Genomic DNA, 22262 nt, shown 5'->3' with positions numbered 1-22262 from the left:
TTCAAGGAGCCAAGGTAAGTTGCTAGCAAGCATTAAACTTATCTCATAAAAAATCTATCATAAGAAATCAATCTTCACATAATCACTCGTTAACTACACATGGTTGATGACATTACTAGGTTAACTAGCTTGTCTTGCGTTGCATATAAAATGGCGCCGGAAGAAATGGCAGCAGTTTTATGGGCGCCCAACCAATTGTGCTATTATGTCTTTTTTCTCGTGTTATTTGTAACTTATTTTGTACATAATGTTTCTGCAACCGTATCTTACGGCAAAAAAGAGCTTCTGGATATCAGGACAGCGATCACTCACCTCAGATTGGGCAAATATTTTTTCTACAACAAGGAGGACACACAGGACATTCTCCAAACACCCCACAGGACCAACATCCCCGTTACTTGCAAGAGGAAGCGATGCAGGTACAGAAGACAAAGACCAGGAAGCCTCGCCAGGACCCGGAGAAGGTGAGTGGGAAAGCTGCCATTACCGTCAATGCTACTCGCCAACGTGCAATCAATGGTCAATAACTTAGACGAGGGACAATCACGAATATCCTACCAATGGGACATCAAAAACTGTAATATCCTATGTTGCACGAAATCGTGGATGAATGATGACATGGATATTCAGCTAGCGGGATATACGCTGCACCGGCAAAATAGAACAGCAATACAGTAAGACGAGGCGGGGGGGGGGGGGGGGGGGGGGGGGGGGGGGGTCTGTACATATTTGTAAACAACAGCTGGTGCACTAAATCTAAGGAAGTCTCTAGATTTTGCTGGCCTGAAGTAGAGTATATTGTGATAAATTGCAGGCCACACTACTTTCCTAGAGAGTTTTCAGCTATACTTTTCATGGCTGTTTATTTACCACCACAGACAGATGCTGGCACTAAGACCGCACTCAGTCAGCTGTATAAGGAAAAAAGCAAACAGGAAACCACTCACCCAGAGGCGGCGCTCCTAGTGGCCAGATACTTTAATGCAGGGAAACTAAAATCAGTTCTAACAAATTTCTATCAACATGCTAAATGTGCAACCAGAGGGAAACAAATTCTAGATCACCTGTACTCCACACACAGAGACGCGTACAAAGCTCTCCCTCCATTTGGTAAATCCGACCACAAATCTATCCTCCTGATTCCTGCTTACAAGCAAACATTAATGCAGGAAGCACCAGTGACTCGGTCTATAAAAAAACGATCAGATGAAGCTAATGCTAAACTACAGGACTGTTTTGCTATCACAGACTGGAACATGTTCCGGGATTCTTCCGATGGCATTGAGGAGTACACCACATCAGTCACTGGCTTTATCAATAAGTGCATCAAGGACATCGTCCACACAGTGACTGTACGTACATACCTCAACCAGAAGCCATGGATTACAGGCAACATTCGCACTGAGCTAAAGGGTAAAGCTGCCGCTTTCAAGTTGCGGGACTCTAACCCGGAAGCTTACAAGAAATCTTGCTATGCCCTGCGACGAACCATCAAAACAGGCAAAGCGTCAATACAGGGCCATAGATTGAATCATACTACCCTGGCTCCGACGCTTGTCTTATGTGGCAGGGCTTGCAAACGATTACAGACTACAAAGGGAAGCACAGAAACAAGCTGCCCAGTGACACTAGCCTACCAGACGAGCTAAATCACTGCTATGGTCACTTTTTGAGGCAAACAACACTGAAACACGCATGAGAGCATCAGCTGTTCTGGACAACTGTGTGATCACGCTCTCCATAGACGACATGAGTAAGACCTTTAAACAGGTCAACATACACAAGGCTGCGGGGCCAGACGGATTACCAGGACGTGTGCTCCGGGCATGTGCTGACGAACTGGCAGGTGTCTTCACTGACATTTTCAACACGTCTCTGATTGAAACTGTAATACCAACATGGTTGCGTCACTGCCTGGTACAGCAACTGCTCGGCCTCTGAACGCAAGGCACTACAGACGGTAGTGCGTACGGCCCAGTACATCACTGGGGCTAAGCTGCCTGCCATCCAGGTCCTCTACACCAGGCGGTGTTAGAGAAAGGCCCTAAAAATTGTCAAAGACCCCAGCCACCCCAGTCATAGACTGTTCTCTCTACTACCTCATGGCAAGCGGTACTGGAGTGCCAAGTCTAGGACAAAAAGGCTTCAACAGTTTTTACCCCATAAGACCCCTGAACAGGTAATCAAATGGCTACCTGGACTATTTGCATTGTGTGCCCCCCAACCCCTCTTTTTACGCTGCTGCTACTCTCGGTTTATCATATATGCAGTCACTTTAACTATACATTCATGTACATACTACCTCAATTGGGCCGACCAACCAGTGCTCCCGCACATTGGCTAACCGGGCTATCTGCATTGTATTTTTTAAACCTGCATATTTAGTTAAAATAAATGCATGTTAGCAGACAATATTAACTATGGAAATTGTGTCACTTCTCTTGCATTCAGTGCAAGCAGAGTCAGGGAATATGTAAAAGTTTCGGCCGCCTGGAGAAATAGTCGACACGTCATAATTCCTATAATAACTACAACCTAAAACTTCTTAATAACTGAAGAAGAACAGGGAATATTGAACCACCAGCTTTCATATGTTCTGAGCAAGGAACTTAAACGTTAGCTTTTTTACATGGTATATATTGCACTTTTACTTTCTTCTCCAACACTGTTTTAGCAATATTTAAGCCAAATTGAACATGTTTCATTATTTATTAGAGACTAAATATATGTTATGTATTATTTTAAGTTCAAATAAAATGGTGCATTATTAATTCAGTATTGTTGTAATTGTCATTATTACAATATATATAAAAATCGTCCAATTAATCGGCATCGGCGTTGAAAAATCATAAAATCGGTCGACCTCTCATGTAGACAGTTGAAACGGTTAATTGTTTACAAAACAATGTCCATACAGACTAGAACACTTTATGTCCGATGTCCACCAGATGCATATGCATTTGCTGTGCCGGAAATCTAACCCGCATTTATTTACCGAACTTGATGCAAAAATGTGCTTCACTTTTCAACTTGCTTTCTTTTCTTGCCGTGGTATCGTGTTAGTATCGAGTATCGTGATGGTATTGAGAATTGTTTTACTAAACCTGGTATCGTAACACTAATTTGGTTCTTGAAGAGTCATGTTAGCCGATTTTGAAGTTCTACTGCTCCAATATAATTATTCAGTGATTTAATTTCTGAAATGTTTTCATGTAGCCGCCTTTGTTTGTTTTCCGCCATTTCATTTGAAGGCTGTTGCGCTTGTTGCAGTCAAACCACATGCCGTAATAATGAGCAAGACAACATCTCAAATGGCGAGACTGACTAGCTACCACATGGACACACTTCATTAGTGTGTTTGTGTCGGGAGCTGTTCATCTAGTCAGGCAATGCCCACAATATTTGGACATATTTTAGAATGTTCAGTTTGTCGCGCACGGCACCACTAGCAGCATGTTAGCCAAAGACTGTTGCACTAGCTGTCTAGTCTGTGTTTTATAAATGTGCAGTAAGTATAAAACACAGTTATATAAGGAATTGATTTCAACATCTGAACAAAGTGAACAGGCTTGCATGCTGTTTAAACAGTTGCAGATGAACAGAAGGGTGTGTTCATAACAATTCCACTGTTCAACCCTGTTAGCTAGCAAATATATCCAAGTTGTCTAAACTTGAAATGTAAAGATTAACTGGCTAATCACTAGCACATGGGTTTGAGAGATTGTTGATGAGACCGGTGTTCATGTTCTATAATGTCTGCTTCAAGAAGTTAGTCATTATTAGTGAATTTGCAATGTGCATGGTTCTGCTTAAATTTGTAACAAAACGGGGTATTTTAAAAGACCGACTTGAAATCCAGATCAGTGATTATTGCCATAAAAGCAAGCTAAACTATATTGATAAAATTATGTAATTGTTAGTGGGTCTTATGGTTGTGGAACCGAAACGCACAGAATCGTTTCAAAATGAAACGTATCGTTCCTCTATCTAGATACGCATTGAATCATCTTGAAAGGGAAAGATGCACATCCCTAGTTATCACATGTAACCTCTCCTTACAACCCAGATTCCTAGCTCATCGCCTGAAGCATCTGTTCACACAGACACACAAAGCCAGTGTGAGGCAACGGCAATGAACAGCTCTCACAATCCTGAACCACAACACATCACACTGTATAAAGGCTGGAGTGTAAACTCATTTCATTCAGACATGAATAGAGTAGACATGGAAGGGGCTGAGGGAGAGAGATAGAGGATTTAGAACAGGGGGTGTGGAGAGAGGCTAGGGGTGGAGGGGAGGTGGGGGTAGGCTGCTGGACGCTGGTGTTCTCTGGCCCACACTGCTGGGTCTGTGTGAGCTGAATGGCACCCAGCAGGCAGTCCTGGCCCCCTACTTCCATCTGCCCCAGTTCTCCACCCACTACCCCATCCTTTGCTCACTCCCTCCACGACCAAGCAGGCAGGCAGAAAGAAGGCCACTAGGAGGGAGGAGAAGCAGAGAAACCCGGTTTTGCATTATATGGGCAAGAAAAAATAGGATTTGTTTTGCAACTGAAGCTTGCCCAATATAAACGCTCATTTTTGTTGACCATATCAAAACCTTTGCTCCTGTTTTTGAGTGTGAGTCAAGGCCCTGAACCACGTAAGCCCCCAACCCACACAAACACACTAGATATAGCCTAATGCCCCAAGGGCAACAGTCCTATCAAGAAGAGGATTCGATAAAGTGTGTCAGATGACACGAGATCATTTTCATTTCATGTGGAAAAACAACCTTGCACTAGAAAGCAACTTCCCATTTGCTGCCACAATCAGCTCATTTTCACACAGTGTGCAAGTTGGTTCAGCTCTGAAAAGGCACATGAGATGGATTTCAAGCCATACATCTGATAAGAGACCCAAATTGGATTTTGCAGCTTCTCAGTAATAACAGTGTGAGATCTTCGGGGGCGATTGCTGCAGCCCGCTTCGCAGTGTGGATTTGGGTGTCATGGCTGTGTAAACAATTACTCCATGGACTAAAAACATGGGAAGGAGAAGGGTGTCTAATGCAAGACCCCGTCCAGATCAGATATATCGCCTCAGAAATTAGCAGTGCAAGAAAAATGACTGGGATGCTTTGGTGACATCGACACTAAAACGTCATGCCTTTTCTGGGCCTCTGTGGTTAAAGTTCATTGCCTCTACTTGAACTATTGTTTAGATACACGCGGCGAGGCGTGACTTAACGTGACAATGCCCACAAGTAGGTTACAGTCGTAGGGTGCTCCCATTACTCCCATATAATTATCCTAACTTTGGCGTAATCCTAAACAAATTACTGACACTTTTGTCATTTCATTCAACTTTTTTATTGACATACTTGGCTATTACAACAACGAATGATGTGCATGATACTTATTCTGCCATTCTAATTTGTTACCCGACCTGCTAACACTGACAATAAAGCTAGTAAAACTGTTTGTTTACCCATAGCTTTTTGCCGGTTAGCTGACTGGCTAGTGAGAGAAGTTTATATTGATCCAATTCACTAGTCGCGCAACTACTTCCAGTCTTTGCCTGCCCTTGAATGCTCTAGGTATTTAGAAAAACGTATTCTTGTTGGCTTGCCTATATGTCCATTCAACGTCCCGGAGTTGGTTGAATGGCGTTGAATGGACATATAGGCAAGCCAACAAGAATACGTTTTTCTAAATACCTAGAGCCTTCAAGGGCTGGCAAAGACTGGAAGTAGTTGTGCGACATAGTGAATTGGATCGATATTAACAACCCTACCAATGGCTACCAAAGTAGCCTATGGTGATACACCTATTTGGTGGAATCTCTAGGTTTGCATAAATATCCACATGAATATTATACAGTTGAAGTTGGAAGTTTACATACACTTAGGTTGGAGTCATTAAAACTGATTTTTCAACCACTCCAAATTTATTGTTAACAGGTTAACAAACTATAGTTTTGACAAGTCAGTCATGACCCAAGTAATTTTTCCAACAATTTTTTATTTTTTTTTAACCTTTATTTAAGTCAGTTAAGCAAGTCAGTTAAGAACAAATTATTATTTTCAATGACGGCCTAGGAACAGTGTAACCCACTGAACTGCCTGTTCAGGGGCACAACGACAGATTTGTACCTTGTCAGCTCGGGGATTTGAACTTGCAACCTTCCGGTTACTAGTCCAACGCTCTACGCTGCCGCCCCATTGTTTATAGACAGATTATTTCACTTATAATTCACTGTATCACAATTCCAGTGGGTCAGAAGTTTACATACACTCAGTTGACTGTGTCTTTAAACAGCTTGGAAAATTCCAGAAAATTATGTCAAGGCTTTAGATGCTTCTGATAGGCTAATTGACATCATTTGAGTCAATTGGAGGTGTACCGGTGGATGTATTTCGAGGCCTACTTTCAAACGAAGTGCCTCTTTGCTTGACATCATGGGAAAATCAAAAGAAATCAGCCAAAACCTCAGAAAAAAAATGGTAGACCTCCACAAATGTGGTTCATCCTTGGGAGCAATTTCCAAATGCCTGAAGGTACCACGTTCATCTGTACAAACAATAGTATGCAAGTATAAACACCAGCCGTCATACCGCTCAGGAAGGAGACTGCGTTCTGTCTCCTAGAGATGAACGTACTTTGGTGCAAAGAGTGCAAATAAACCCCAGAACAACAGAAAAGGACCCTGTGAAGATGCTGGAGGAAACAGGTACAAAAGCATCAATATCCAAGGTAAAATTAGTATTATATCGACAAAACCTGAAAGGCTGCTAAGCAAGGAAGAAGCCACTGCTCCAAAACCGCCATAAAAAAGCCAGACTACGGTTTGCAACCGCACATGGGGACAAAGATCGTACTTTTTGGAGAAATGTCCTCTGGTCTGATGAAACAAAAATATAACTGTTTGGCCATAATGACCATCGTTAGGAGGAAAAAGGGGAGGCTTGCAAGCCGAAGAACACCATCCCCACCGCGAAGCATGGGGGTGACAGCATCATATTGTGGGGGTGCTTTGCTGCAGGAGGGACTGGTGCACTTCACAAAATAGATGGCTTCATGAGGTGCCATCACCAGGTGAAGCTGTTAGAGAGAATGCCAACAGTGAGCAAAGCTGTTATCAAGGCAAAGTGTGGCTACTTTGAAGAATCTCAAATATAAAATATATTTTGACTTCAACCTGATTCCATATGTGTTATTTCATAGTTTTGATGTCTTCACTATTATTCTACAATGTAGAAAATAATTTTACAAAATAAAAACCCTTGAATGAGTAGGTGTGTCCAAACGTTTGACTGGTACTGTAGTTCTGATCATGGCTTTCCAAACGAATCATGCATCTACACCTACATTTAAAATGTGTCTATCGTGTCCAGTGTCCAGATTCCATTTTCCCGTGCTATATTCAAATGCCAGTATGCATTCTACAAACGGTGGAATAGGCAAAATATGATGACACAACAACTGGTGGCAGTAGCTAACTACTGTAGCTAATTACCCAGCTAACCTCTGTAGCTAGCCAGCACGCTAGCAAGCAACGTTAGCCTAAAGAGACTGCAAATGGGTTAGCATAACTCTAGCCAAAAAAAATAAAAAATCTCTAAATATTAGCAAGCTGGCTAGCATGAAGTTGGCAAACACGTTCCTAGCGGTATTTCCTTCAACATTATAATGAAGGTGCCTCTCGGTCCCATAACACAAGTTTTATGCAGACTTGTGGGAGGAGCACTGATGGCGTCACCCACTGTATGAGCATTCGGTAGACTGACCACAAAGTGACTTCTGTGCATCTAGACCAGTCTTTTCAATGCAAACTTCATGAAAGCAGAAATCACATGTAAGTGTCAAGTGTAGACAGTACCAGAGGAACACAGACACCAGCAAAGAGATGGCCCACAGTTGTCATGGGAACCGCAGCCAAATACACACAAACTCTCAGAGCGAAGCACATTCACACTGAACAGCATGACCAGAAGAATAAATACAAAGTGTCACCCGGAAAAGTGCATAGACCTGCATTTTCTCTCAGGGATGGGACGGGCAAACAGTGTTACATTTATGATTTGTGTGAGATAAAGGGCTGATAATTATATTCAAGGTAACAATAATTAATACATCTAGGCCATCTCCCAGGGGCTGCTGGGGACACAGCACATGGGCCATCTGAAATGGGAGGGGACTGCTGGCCTGGGCTCTGTTGTGGTGAATTGAGCACAAGCTCTATGTCAACTGCAACTCCCACAGTTCTCCTTGGCAGATTACTCTTCCCCCACTCACACAAACGAATGAGATCTGCTCTGCAGGGAACCACAGGTAAGGAGAGATGACATTCAGTTCCCAGAGAAAGAAAGATTAGAGAGAGAAAAAGGAATGTCACTTCTCATAGTTATTGGCTTTCTGATTCTCCTTCTGCCCACGCTTTATTCTACAGACTGTAGCCTCACAAACAAACACATAAAACCTTTCAATGCTCGGTTTTACAGACTGCCGAGGTCCCAGGTGAGGTGAGGCATCTACAGACCCCGAGCAAAATAGATCCACATTCAGTAAACAATTTCTATAGCAACGGCACCAGTCATCTCCAAGTTGCAGGAGGTTATTGAGAGCAAACCAAACGTGGGAGAAACAGTCTCGCACTTCACACACAAGGGCTTTTTAACCTAATGATTACATTCCGATTAATTGCTGTAGGGCTGAAACAGAGAATTATCGAGAGAGAGAGCTTTTCCCCTCTGCTACACATAGATATCCATGGAAACCAACTGATTTAGGCTTGATTTATGCCTCTAACAGCTGGGGGGGAAGGACCAACAAAGCTGGGCTCCCAAACCGTAGAAAACACATTATTGTACATGCCTGACTGACCACCACCAACACACACAGGAAAGCATACAGTGCAGCTTGACAATGCTCGATTAGTTGCACATTATAGAACCACTCCAGAAGAACAATGCGGTAAATACCAACGAGATTTATTCTGCCTCTCTCCCATTTCAGAAACAAATATTAACTGTTGCTCCCTGGTCCTGGTCATGAACAAAACGAGAGTGGAGACAGAAGGGGAAGATTGCAGAGGGGAGCGATAGAGGAGATGCATCTGCTTTTCTAAAAAGGAATCAGATGCAATTCAGTCTTTTCTATACATTTTGTTCTCAGACTATTCACCAACGCACAGCCCTGTCTCTCTCCGTTATCGTTCGCCCCCCAGTGTACCCAGTCTCCCCGAGCCACCCCCCCCCATTATACAGTCCTATCTGCCACAGGAAATTAAACCTCCATGTTTGGATCTCGCAGAAAGCAGGCCTCTACTCTAGGGCCGGGATGATACTGCACAGTTAGTATCGTGCCAAGGAAACACTGAGCAGATTTAACTTATTTAAGAAAACAGCCCTAATGTTGGACATAAACATCATTGTTGTCATCCAGGGACAATGTTTTTCCCAAGCTAAAGCACACCATATTTTACATTCAGCAGGTTTGTAAAGGTCCAAAGACTTGTCTGCTTCGTGCTTTAACATTTTGAAATGAACAACAAAAAAAAAGGCAATACGGGTGGAATTAAAATAATTGAAATAGATTTCGGTCAATTAGTTGCTTGAAAACCGAAAAAAAACAGACATTCCCGTTAATCGCACAGCACTAATGGAAAAACACATGCTTAATCACACAAACAGAATTTCCACCTGCTGATAGACACACACACACACACAATTGAAAAGTTGAAAGGAATAGGAGAGTGACAGCGCAGGGACTGAACATCAGAGACAATCTGGGGAGAATGAAGCCATTTCCAAAGCAGATTGTACTTGAAGAGTTCTGAAGTAGAGAACTAGAAACTAAATGGGTTGGGGCTGTTCAAATACCCTACAGGATGCAGGCTGCTACGGCTGTATACCTTAACCAACAAAGCCTAGTCCGGCAAAGGGAGAGATAATGTCAGGCAGTGCCGTAGACTCCAGCCCGGCCCGCCACACAATGGGCCCTATCTTTCATGTCCTCATTAAGATAGCGCTCCAGCAATTAAACTCTCAACTTTCATGTGAGCGCCTGAGAAAGAGGGGAGGGAAAGGAGGGTGAGAAAAATGTGGGAGAACATCATTTTCATTTTGGTAAAGAAAATAAAATTGGGGTTGGACTGATCGAAAGCGGGTTTGAAAGTTAGTTTTCCAGGTTTCGAGGGAGGTGAAAATGACTACATGGAGCAATAGAGGAGAGGGTACCAACTGGAGAGGATTGCGGAGGCAAAAATAAATATAAGAGAAATACATTTCCCACGAGTCGAAGTGTGCTGGTTCCAACTGGCATCTCGTTACTTTGCTCTCCGGGAGGCAGGGATTCTATTAACACAACAGTTGACTGAGACACAGAGGAGAGCAAGATTGAGAGAGAACAGCAGGGAGAGGAGAGACAGAGCATTCCAGGTTGAACAGGGGAGAGAGATGAATTGACAAAAAAAGAAGGGAGAGAGCAGGCTTGGGCGATATACCGTTTACCGGGGTATTTAGAAATACCAACGGTATGATTTTCAATATCCCCTCGCTAGGGCTGCGGGTGTGTGTGCTAAGCCACTGCTTATAAACTATAGGTTAAATATAACTATAAGAAACCTAAGATGTCAAATTAATAATATCCAGCTCAGGGCTACAGATATGCATTTGGTTTGCTAACTTTCTAGCTGAGTGGCTAGTTGTCAAGATTAAGCGTCTTGGTTACTGCAGAGACATGCAATATTCTCCTGGATGAAGATTACTGTTGCCTAAACTGTTTTGTGCGTCAAAGATTTTTGTAAATTATTATCATCATCTTTATTTATTAAATAGCACCCCTTATGTGCACATTCGATAATACCATATACCCCGGGATGGTATAGAAACGGTAAACTTGTGAAAATCTGGATACGGCCCAACCCTAGAAGAGAGCTGTGCTGACTGAGCTTGAGTGGGGTTAAAAGTAGAAGAGAAAAAGGGGGCACAACACAAGCTAAAAGGCCGCAGCCCTTTTCTTTGTTTAATACTATTAGCCTCCTCAGTAATCCTGGTCTATCGACATGCCTTGACACATCAATGGCTGATCAGATCACTCCATGTCCCCATCTGGAGGAAATGGCAGTGAATCTTCCGACACAACTGGGTATTGGCAGAAAAGGAGCTCACATCACACAGAAAGTGACGGCTGAAATCAATCAATCACACTCACTAACCCAGTGTGTGTCGGTCTACAGCATTAAGGAATTCAAACACCATCCCAAATATGGATTCCTAATACACAAGATAAACCAAGCAGACAATCATGCATCTGTAGGCCCTTGCTCTCCAGTGTGGTTAATCTGTTTATTAGCTACAGCAGATTAATCACTGCTAGCTGAGAGGCCCACTATGACATCATGATTTAACTCTTAGACAACAAACACATAGCTATGACATACAATGCAGTGCCTAGAGGACCACATTGTATGTTCCTGCCTTTGAACTGGAGAGAAGCACTGTGGTGAGTATGTAGATATGTAGATTATATCTCTGGCCTACTTGAATTCTATTTTACTTCACACCTGAATACAGACAGTGCATTCGGAAAATATTCAGACCCCTTTGACTTTTTCCACATTTTGTTACGTTACAGCCTTATTCTAAAATCTATTAAATACGTTTTTCCCCTCATCAACCAACACACAATACCCCATAATGACAAAGCAAAAAAGGGTTTTTATAAATGTTTGCAAATGTATTCAAAATAAAAAACAAATACCTTATTTACATAACTTTTCAGACCCTTTGCTATGAGACTCGAAATGGAGCTCAGGTGCATCCTGCTCCCATTGATCATCGTTGAGATGTTTCTACAACTTGGAGTCCATCTGTGGTAATTTCAATTAATTGGACATGATTTGGAAAGTCACACACCTGTCTATATAAAAAGGTCCCCCACAGTGCATGTCAGAGCAAAAACCAAGCCATGAGGTTGAAGGAATTGTCCGTAGAGCTCTGAGACAGGATTGTGTCGAGGCACGGATCTGGCAAAGAGTAACAAAACATTTCTGCAGCATTGAAGGTTCCCAAGAACACAGTGGCCTCCTTCATTCTTAAATGTAAGAAGTTTGGAACAACCTACAGCTGGCCAACAGCCAAACTGAGCAATCGTGGGAGAAGGGCCTTAGTCAGGGAGGAGACCAAGAACCCAATGGTCAATCTGACAGAGCTCCAGAGTTCCTCTGTGGAGATGGGAAAACCTTCCAGAAGGACAACCATCTCTGCAGCACTCCACCAATCAGGCCTTCATGATCGAGTAGCCAGACGGAAGCCACTCCTCAGTAAAAGGCACATTACATCCCACTTGGACTTTGCCAAAAGGCACCCAAAGTACTCTCAGACCATAAGAAACAAGATTCTCTGGTCTGATGACACCAAGATTTAACTCTTTGGCCTGAATCCCAAGCGTCACATCTGGAGGAAACCTGAAACCATCCCTACAGTGAAGCATGGTGGTGGCAGCATCATACTGTGGGGATGTTTTTCAGTTGCAGGGACTGGTAGACAAGTCAGGATCGAAGGGAAAGATAAACGGAGCAAAGTACAGAGAGATCCTTGATGAAAACCTGCTCCAGAGCGCTCAGGATCCCAGACTGGGGCGAAGGTTCTCCTTCCATCAGGACAACGACCCTAAGCACACAGCCAAGACAACACAGGAGTGGCTTCGGGACAAGTCTCTGAATGTCCTTGAGTGGCCCAGCCAGAGCTCGGACTTGAACCCATAGCTGTGCAGCAACATAGATAGTTACACACGGTCCAACTGACGCTTGGACATTGGGAGAGAGAGTGCTTTTCCAACCTCCACAAAGACGGAGGCATTGGCGTGAAATCCACTCCATGACATCTGAATTTTAATTTTAGTTTTCTTCCCGGGCTGTTCTCTTTAATGAGCAGTCAACAATAAAAAAACTGGCAATGAATTTTCCAACTGTGCACAGTAAGTAAAATAAAAGTCCTTGGGGAGGAGAAAAGCAGAAGAAAAAAAAAAACACAGCTGAGCTTCTGCCAAGTACTCAAAATTCTGTGATTTTCACAGCTGAGAGGGAGAGCGGGGAGAGATGGAGACCGGTATCAGCAGCGCCAGGCCCATGAGATGCCAGCACAAACAAGTGACACACACCCAGGCTTCCTAATACTGATACACAGGCAGAGGGTTACCCAACTGGGCCTCACATAGGCCTGCAAATAAACTTCAAAAATAAGTGAGACTGTGGCCTCAAGTACACCCCCTCAACACCAGCCAAGCAAACAGGAGTCTCCAAACAAAAAAATATATATTGTAAATAATATACAGGCCTAGGAAGCAACAGCTGAGTGCTCCAACATTTTAGTCCACCAGCCACTGTGGCAGGTGAATTAAAAATATACACTGCTCAAAAAAATAAAATAACACATCCTAGATCTGAATGAATGAAATATTCTTATTTTATACTTTTTTTCTTTACATAGTTGAATGTGCTGACAACAAAATCACACAAAAATAATCAATGGAAATCAAATTTAGCAACCCATGGAGGTCTGGATTTGGAGTCACACTCAAAATTAAAGTGAAAAACCACACTACAGGCTGATCCAACTTTGATGTAAGGTCCTTAAACAAGTCAAACTGAGGCTCAGTAGTGTGTGTGGCCTCCACGTGCCTGTATGACCTCCCTACAACGCCTGGGCATGCTCCAGATGAGGTGGCAGATGGTCTCCTGAGGGATCTCCTTCCAGACTTGGACTAAAGCATCCGCCAACTCCTGGACAGTCTGTGGTGCAACGTGGCGTTGGTGGATGGAGCGAGACATGATGTCCCAGATGTGCTCAATTGGATTCAGGTCTGGGGAACGGGCTGGCCAGTCCATAGCATCAATGCCTTCCTCTTGCAGGAACTGCTGACACACTCCAGCCACATGAGGTCTAGCATTGTCTTGCATTAGGATGAACCCAGGGCCAACCGCACCAGCATATGGTCTCACAAGGGGTCTAAGGATCTCATCTCGGTACCTAATGGCAATCAGGCTACCTCTGGCGAGCACATGGTGGGCTGTGCGGCCCCCCCAAAGAAATGCCACCCCACACCATGACTGACCCACCGCCAAACCGGTCATGCTGGAGGATGTTGCAGGCAGCAGAACGTTCTCCACGGCGTCTCCAGACTCTGTCACGTCTGCTCAGCGTGAAACTGCTTTCATCTGTGAAGAGCACAGGGCGCCAGTGGCGAATTTGCTAATCTTGGTGTTCTCTGGCGAATGCCAAACGTCCTGCACGGTGTTGGGCTGTAAGCACAACCCCCACCTGTGGACGTTGGGCCCTCATACCACCCTCATGGAGTCTGTTTCTGACCGTTTGAGCAGACACATGCACATTTGTGGCCTGCTGGAGGTCATTTTGCAGGGCTCTGGCAGTGCTCCTCCTTGCACAAAGGCGGAGGTAGCGGTCCTGCTGCTGGGTTGTTGCCCTCCTACGGCCTCCTCCACATCTCCTGATGTACTGGCCTGTCTCCTGGTAGCGCCTCCATGCTCTGGACACTACGCTGACAGACACAGCAAACCTTCTTGCCACAGCTCGCATTGATGTGCCATCCTGGATGAGCTGCACTACCTGAGCCATTTGTGTGGGTTGTAGACTCCGTCTCATGCTACCACTAGAGTGAAAGCACCGCCAGCATTCAAAAGTGAAGAAAGAAATGTATTAGCAAGACGTAATGTGGTTTTTTGCTAAATTTCATTTAAAAAAATTGTGACTGGCGTCTCAACGAAAATATCAGTTGAGACAAAATTTCAGAGATCCCTTTAAGGGCGGAATGATACAGTGGTAACGTGGCCACTCGAGTCCTGTCATGTGTGTCTGTGAGAGATTTGGGATCTGACTAGTAGTCGACGGCGTCACTTCGCTATCAGCTGAAGCAGCAGACTCAAACTAACATTGAGAAACAACCGAGCTTGTGAACAAAACAAAGTAAATAGCCCAGAAACACTTTGTAGACTTGAGTAAATTATACAAACTTGTATGCCTGTATCCAGCACCTCCTAAAATTAATCTATCAGCACAAGGGGTGTGAACGTTTCAACTAAAATTGGGATCGTTAGCGTAAAAAAAAAATCCCTAACCGAAAAATAATGGTTCAAGTTTAATTCCCTCAAAATTAAAATCAAAGTGCAGTAATCAAAAAACTACCACTAACAGTCCCTGATCATCATCATCATCAAGGGAAAAATAACAATTAAACAAATACCTAACGTAACAATGCAGTAACTTTAGCAGCAGGGAAAAAAGGCAATGTTCTCTCCAGTTTATTAACCGGAGCTATAAAAACGAGGGAAAGAGAAGCAGAACAGCAGTTCAAGCAGGCAGCGGGAGAAGGGCTATGCGGTGTGCGTCTGAGTGACGGAGTAGGGAGGGGGGGGGGGGGAGAGAAATAGCAACCAAGTTGACTCACACTGGTAGACTAACTTATTGCTAGTTATTTATCATCTCATCTGATTACATAGTACCGGTCGTGACTGCATCAAACCCGAAAGAAGCTAGTTAAGCTAGGTTTGTTACACCTTAAAAAAGCACAATAAATAGGATTGACACCCACCATCTCAGATTGTACTGAAATCATCATCTCTGTAGTTAACATTCCTGAAACATTTAGTTGAACTATAATTTGATCTCTGAGCAATTAAGCTAATTCATTGCACCCAAATTGGCCATTTTAATTTATAGGATTCAAATAACTCAATAAACATAGTACTCAACTTCGGATTTGGACCAAACTTCACCTTCTAATAGGACAACAACCCTAAGCACAAGTCTCAAAGTCTCTTGAGTGGCCCAGCCAGAGCCCGGACTTGAATATCTCTAGAGAGGCCTGAAAATAGCTGTGCAGCAACACTCCCCACCCCACCTTATAGAGATTATGAGGATTTGCAGAGAAGAATGGGAGAAACTCCCCAAATGCAGGTGTGTGAAGCTTGTAGCGTCATACCCAAGAAGACTTGAGGCTGTAATCGCTGCCAAAGGTGCTTCAACAAAGTACTGAGTAAAGGGTCTAAATACTTATGTAAATGTTTCATTTAAAAATATAAATTTGCAAAAATTTCTAACAACCTGTTTTTTCTTTGTCATTATGGGGTATTGTGTGTAGATGGATTAAATTATTTAATCAATTTTAGAATAGGGCTGTAATGTAACAAAATGAAAAAGTCAAGGGGTCGGAATACTTCCCGAATGCACTGTAACACAGCCTCCTGCAGAAAATAAATTATTTACCTGACTTGCTTTTCAAAGATGGCTAGAAATGCACACGTTTTGTGCTCTTGTAGGAAGCAACCAATCTCACATTGCTGACTAGAAATGAGCTATAACTGGGCTAACTCCTCACTTACTAGCAAAGAATATGAACAAATGTACACACCTGGCTATATGCAGCATTTACTTTGACCTCAAAACTAGCTCATCTACTCACAACCACTCATGCTGTAAATACAATCCAGTACAAGGTGAATAGCACAGATCCATATATGGTAATTGTCTATTTGTCTATTTTCTTTCGGTATGTGGCATTGAAAATGGCTAATATTGCATTGACAATTAGCACAGTAGAGGGAAACGTTGATAGGGGGAAAACTAGAAAGTTGAGTGAAGTTCAATCTCGTGCTTTTCTGCTCGTGCTGATATTTCTTCTGCGCGGCAGTCCCGGGGGAGCTGTGTGCAGCTTAGAGGGAACATTGCCTGCTCCCCATGCCCATCCCACCCCAACAACAAGTATCAGTTCTCTATGTTTGAAGCTGTGGCTTGGAGTATTGCTTTTCCATACCATGTAATGTATTTCCTGTGAATCTGGTAGTGAATCTGGTAGTCTCCGCATCTATCCAGTGTGTGTTTCCTCATGTCTTACTCATTGGTAGGAAGATATTTGGTCCAAATCGGATGTTGGGTACTATATTTATTGAACATGAACAGAATCCTATAAATTAAACTGGCCAAATTGGGTGCAATCAATTAGCTTAATTTCTCAGACAACATTATTTCAGCAAAATGTTGTTGTTTCAGGAATGCCACGCATTGAGGTTAATGTTAGCTAGTTGAGACTACATAACTTTAACTGTGGGCTTTCACCCCTTCCAAATCAAATCAAATGTATTTATACAGCCCTTCTTACATCAGCTGATATATCAAAGTGCTGTACAGAAACCCAGCCTAAAAACCCAAACAGCGAGCAATGCATGTGTAGAAGCACCATTCAGATTATTAAGTAGCACCCTACCTGTTGGCGCTTGGTGTTATTTAACTTTTATTTCTGTCATTTTAATCCCATTTTCCATTGATTAGATATCTCCAAATAACTTTATGACTGCAGCCTAGTGCTCTATGACTGCTTAAATGTTATGAAAAATTATCCATTTGTCACATCCCTAATCAGCACTTCACTCACAGTGTGCACAGCTCCCCAGACAGGCAGTGTTGTTGCACGTGGTGGGATATAGGATTCATATTCATTTGTGAGATTCGCAACTGTGAAACAAAACAGCACAAATACTTTGAAAACAGCTACGGCAACATTTTTCTGCTAAAATTCTCAACACACACTTCAAAATCTACTTTTGCCTATTTTTATTCTAAAAAATGTGAGTGTATAAGTCATACTGTAGAGCCCTGCAAATTGAACACCTGCCAACACGGCTGGTGAAATTGATATTCTTACCTAAATCTACCAGAGAGGGACTGAGAACACAACTTCACCAGGTAAGTTGACTGAGAACACATTCTCATTTACAGCAACGACCTGGGGAATAGTTACAGGGGAGAGGACGAGGGATGAATGAGCCTTGCCCATCACCCAAGCCACACAGCCCAAGATCCCAGCATGCTTTACTCTTCCCGCTAAGACTACCACCACACAAAACACACACACACTCAGAGAGAAACCCAAATATTTATCCGCATTCTTTCACATCTTTATCTGGACTGGCCGGCTGCTGAGAGTCCATTGAGCGGTAATCAGGGCTTTGGCTTACAGAATGCTCACACAGGAAGTGCACTTCATCTGCTCTGCTGCTTCCATTTGGCCTCGGAGCCACCAGGCATCTCAACAGCAGGACGTGGGAAATCACAAAAACAAACGAGAGCAGGGAAACAACTTGTGCCCACGCACATGACATGGGAGCCACTGACGACTTACAAGTCCCCCCTCTGGTATCGCATGGATGAGAATGGAGTTTGTGTGCCATGCTGCATAGAGAGGCAGCCAAATGGCTTTCATGAGAGGAGTGCTAAGTGCGTGTCGTGCATCTCCTTTCATTCCAAGCCTCTTTGAGACAAGCCTATTGTGTGTGTGTGTGGGGGGGGGGGGATTGTTTTAAACAATTGGGAATTGTTTTAAAAATTGTCATGCCAAGGATTATTTTGTATTTGATTTAGAATTTTAGGTATTAGCCCATAGAAACGCATTGAATAACAGACTCACACATGGAAAAACAGTGAAAAAATTAATCAAAAGGGTATATTTTTTTGGGGTGTCGGTTCAATATCTGAGAGACTCGCGACTAACTTTTTTCCTCAATGTCCCGAAGTGCAATTTCAATTGTCCTAAACAGAACTTGAACCATATTAAAATGTAAATACTTTATTATGTTTTGACATGCCAACATGGGTCTAGGTCATTTGCAGTGCTTGTAAAGTCATTTGTGTATTTCTGAGACAGATACAGACAGTTAAATTGTGACCCGGTTCAGGAATCTAGGTGTATGTCATATGTTCCCGTGTGGATAGGCTTCTCCACCCAGGCTCAGCCATGTCTACTCTCCTGATGCAAACAGTACATGGCAATTGCGCATCACAAATGTGACCCGATTCAGGAAACTAGGTGTATGTCGCAAGTCAGGACTTCACAGGAGAGCTGTTTGGGCAGAAATGCCTTTCTCGAACATGTGAACATTCATGTGCCTTAATATCAAACTTATATGACATCTGTAAATACAAATAGAATTGTTAAATTACAAGCCTAGTCGGTTTAGAGACAGAAAAAGTTTGCAACCTTCCCTCTAGCCATGATTGGCTGAGATAATGAGTGGGCTGGACATGTTGAGAGATGAGTTTGGATTGCACGCATCTGTCTATTGGAGCTTGACAGTGTGTCTTGGTAATAGTGTCAAACGCAGCTTTTTAAAATGTATCGCGTAGTAAAACTGCATAAACCTAAATGTCAAGTTAAAGTGTACCGTTAGCTAGCTAACGTTAGATGGCTGGCTCGCTAGCTAACGTTATGTGTATGCTCTCCACTTTCGGGAGGACTGAGTTTTGAAATCAGTGGAATTCGAGTATGATAGCTAAGGAGATGGAGAAAACACCAGTCTGGATTACATCGTCAAACTAAGGGCAACCATGTATGGCATCAGACAGGAGACACGTCCAACCATGATGTATACTGGTGAGTCTAGCTAGCTACATTTTTAGATATTACACATTTCTAATTTTGACAGGAAGTGGTTTCATTTCAAGTGTACTGTTCGCTAGCTAACGGTAGCTGGCTGAGTTGCTAGCTAACGTTATGTGTATGATCTTATTCTTCGTATCTCAAACACATTTCCTTGACTAGTTATAGCCATAGAACCTGGTTGTTAGCTACCTGTAGATTCATACAGGGGAGTAATGTCATGAGTTGTGATTATGGTCCATTATTTAGCTAGCTAACTACATGTCTTAACTTCTTTGGGGTAGGGGGCAGTATTGTGTAGCTTGGATGAAAAACGTGCCAAAATTAAGCTGCCTGCTACTCAGCCGTAAAAGCTAGAATATGCATATAAATTTGGATAGAAAACACTGAAGTTTCTAAAACTGTTTGAATGATGTCTGTGAGTATAAAACAGAACTCATATGGCAGGCAAAAACCTGAGAAAAAAATCCAACCAAGAAGTGGGAAATCTGAAGTTTGTAGTTTTTCAACTCAGCCCCCATTGAAGATACAGTGGGATATTAGTTATGTTTCACTTCAAGGCTTCCACTAGATGTCAACAGTATTTAGAACCTGTTTTGAAGATTCTACTCTAAAGGAGGGGCTCATAGGCTCTTTGAGTTAGTGGTCTGCCAGAGTGCCACAGCCTGGGTCTGGCGCGCTCACGTGAAAGGTAGTTACATTCCACTTCATTTGTACAGACAAAGGAATTGCCCGGTTGGAACATTAATTACGTTTTATGTTAAAAACATCCTAAAGACTGATTCCATACTTAGTTTGGCATTTTTCTATGGGCTGTAATGGAACTTTTTGAACTTTTCGTCCGATGTTCGGCACGACCTGAACGCGCTTTTGGATTTGTTTACCAAAAGCCCTAACAAAAGAAGATATTTGGACTAGAGGTCGACCGATTATGATTTTTCAGCGCCGATACCGATTATTGGAGGGCCAAGAAAGCCGATGCCGATTTTTTTTTTTTTTTTTTTGTAATAATGACAATTACAACACTACTGAATGAACACTTATTTTAACTTAATATAATACATCAATCAAATCAATTTAGCCTCAAATCAATAATGAAACATGTTCAATTTGGTTTAAATAATGCAAAAACAAAGTGTTGGAGAAGAAAGTAAAAGTGCAATATGTGCCATGTAAGAAAGCTAACGTTTAAGTTCCTTGCTCAGAACATGAGAACATATGAAAGCTGGTGGTTCCTTTTAACATGAGTCTTCAATATTCCCAGGTAAGAAGTTTTAGGTTGAAGTTATAATAGGACTATTTCCCTCTATACCATTTGTATTTCATTAACCTTTGACTATTAGATTTTCTTATAGGCACTTTAGTACTGTCAGTGTAACAGTATAGCTTCCGTCCCTCTCCTCGCTCCTCCCTGGGCTCGAACCAGGAACACAACGACAACAGCCACACTCGAAGCCACGTTACTTATGCAGAGCAAGGGGAACAACCAGAGGCTCAGAGCGAGTGACGTTTGAAACGCTATTAGCGTGCGCTAAGTAGCCAGCCATTTCACTTCGGTTACACCAGGCTCATCTCGGGAGTTGATAGGCTTGAAGTAATAAACAGCGGAATGCTTAACGCACAATGAAGAGCTGCTGGCAAAACACACGAAAGTGCTGTTTGAATGAATGTTTACGCGCCTGCTTCTGCCTACCACCGCTCAGTCAGATACTTAGATACTTGTATGCTCAGTCAGATTATAGGACACGCTAAGTAATCTAATAATAGTAATCTAATAATATCAACCATGTGTAGTTAACCAGTGATTATGATTGATTATGATTGATTGATATTTATAAGATAAGTTTAATGCTAGCTAGCAACTTACCTTGGCTTACTGCATTCGCGAAATAGGCAGTCTTCTTGTGGAGTGCACAAGTGTTACGGATACAAGGATCCTGTGTGTGTATCCTGTGTGTGTATCCTGTGTGTGTTTCTTTTCTCTCCGTCTCCCCTCACAGGTGAACATCATCACTCCCCAATCAGTCAACAATCAACCCATCAATCAGAAGACACACCTCCTCCTGTTTCCTACCCTATCACAGTTCCTTCCCCATGGTTTAAAAACCCCATCATTTGTTTGCTCAGTAGCTCAATCTTTGTAATGCCATGTTGATAGATCTCTGTTCTTCATAGATTTCAGTAGCTCAATCTTTGTAATGCCATGTGGGTAGATCTCTGTTCTTCATAGATTTCAGTAGCTCAATCTTTGTAATGCCATGTTGGTAGATCTCTATTCTTCATAGATTTCGGTAGCTCAATCTCTTTGTTAATGCCATGTTGGTAGAGCTCTGTGTTTGACTCGCTCTCTGTGTATTAATTAACCTCTTCTTTTGTTTGAGCACCTCCAAATCACTTTCATCTCCTGTGAGTATTGTTTTGGTTATGGTGTTTGTTTGTTGCTGGTGGGAAAAGGGGGAAACCAAGACAAGTCGCCCATGGGCATACACTACCCGTAGGTGAACTTTGTTAAAAACACTAGTTAGAACTGGGCGGACCACCCACTGTATTTTTTTGTTAGTTAGTTAGCTGTTGTTAAAGTAGGCTAGTCTAGCTTAGGGGTGTTTTTGCATATTGTTTCTTTCCTTGGGTCCAGCTCAGCCCCTTTTCCTGCTCCCCCCATTACCGTGTGTTTATAAATAAACCCTGAGTTTGACGGTATTATTTCGGTTGTCGTGGTTATTTCGTTCACACTTACTTTGTCACAATTATAATCTACATGAGTTATGTTACGGGTCTCACTACCATCCCCCCCTAGACTGTCGGGCCAAAAGGGATTCGTAACAACAA

The 22262-nt window shown here is 42.7% G+C and overlaps 1 protein-coding gene across 4 annotated transcripts in view; it reads right to left on the bottom strand.

Moving 5' to 3' along the window:
• The window catches only part of LOC110502443 (bifunctional heparan sulfate N-deacetylase/N-sulfotransferase 2), a 197885-nt gene that overhangs the window by 129078 nt on the left and 46545 nt on the right, over positions 1-22262 (bottom strand). The window lies entirely within an intron of this gene.

Source organism: Oncorhynchus mykiss, chromosome 23, assembly GCF_013265735.2.
Source record: "Oncorhynchus mykiss isolate Arlee chromosome 23, USDA_OmykA_1.1, whole genome shotgun sequence".
Classification (NCBI taxonomy): domain Eukaryota; kingdom Metazoa; phylum Chordata; class Actinopteri; order Salmoniformes; family Salmonidae; genus Oncorhynchus; species Oncorhynchus mykiss.
Note: the sequence above shows the minus strand (reverse complement) of the source record. Positions and strands in the feature narration are given on the sequence as shown.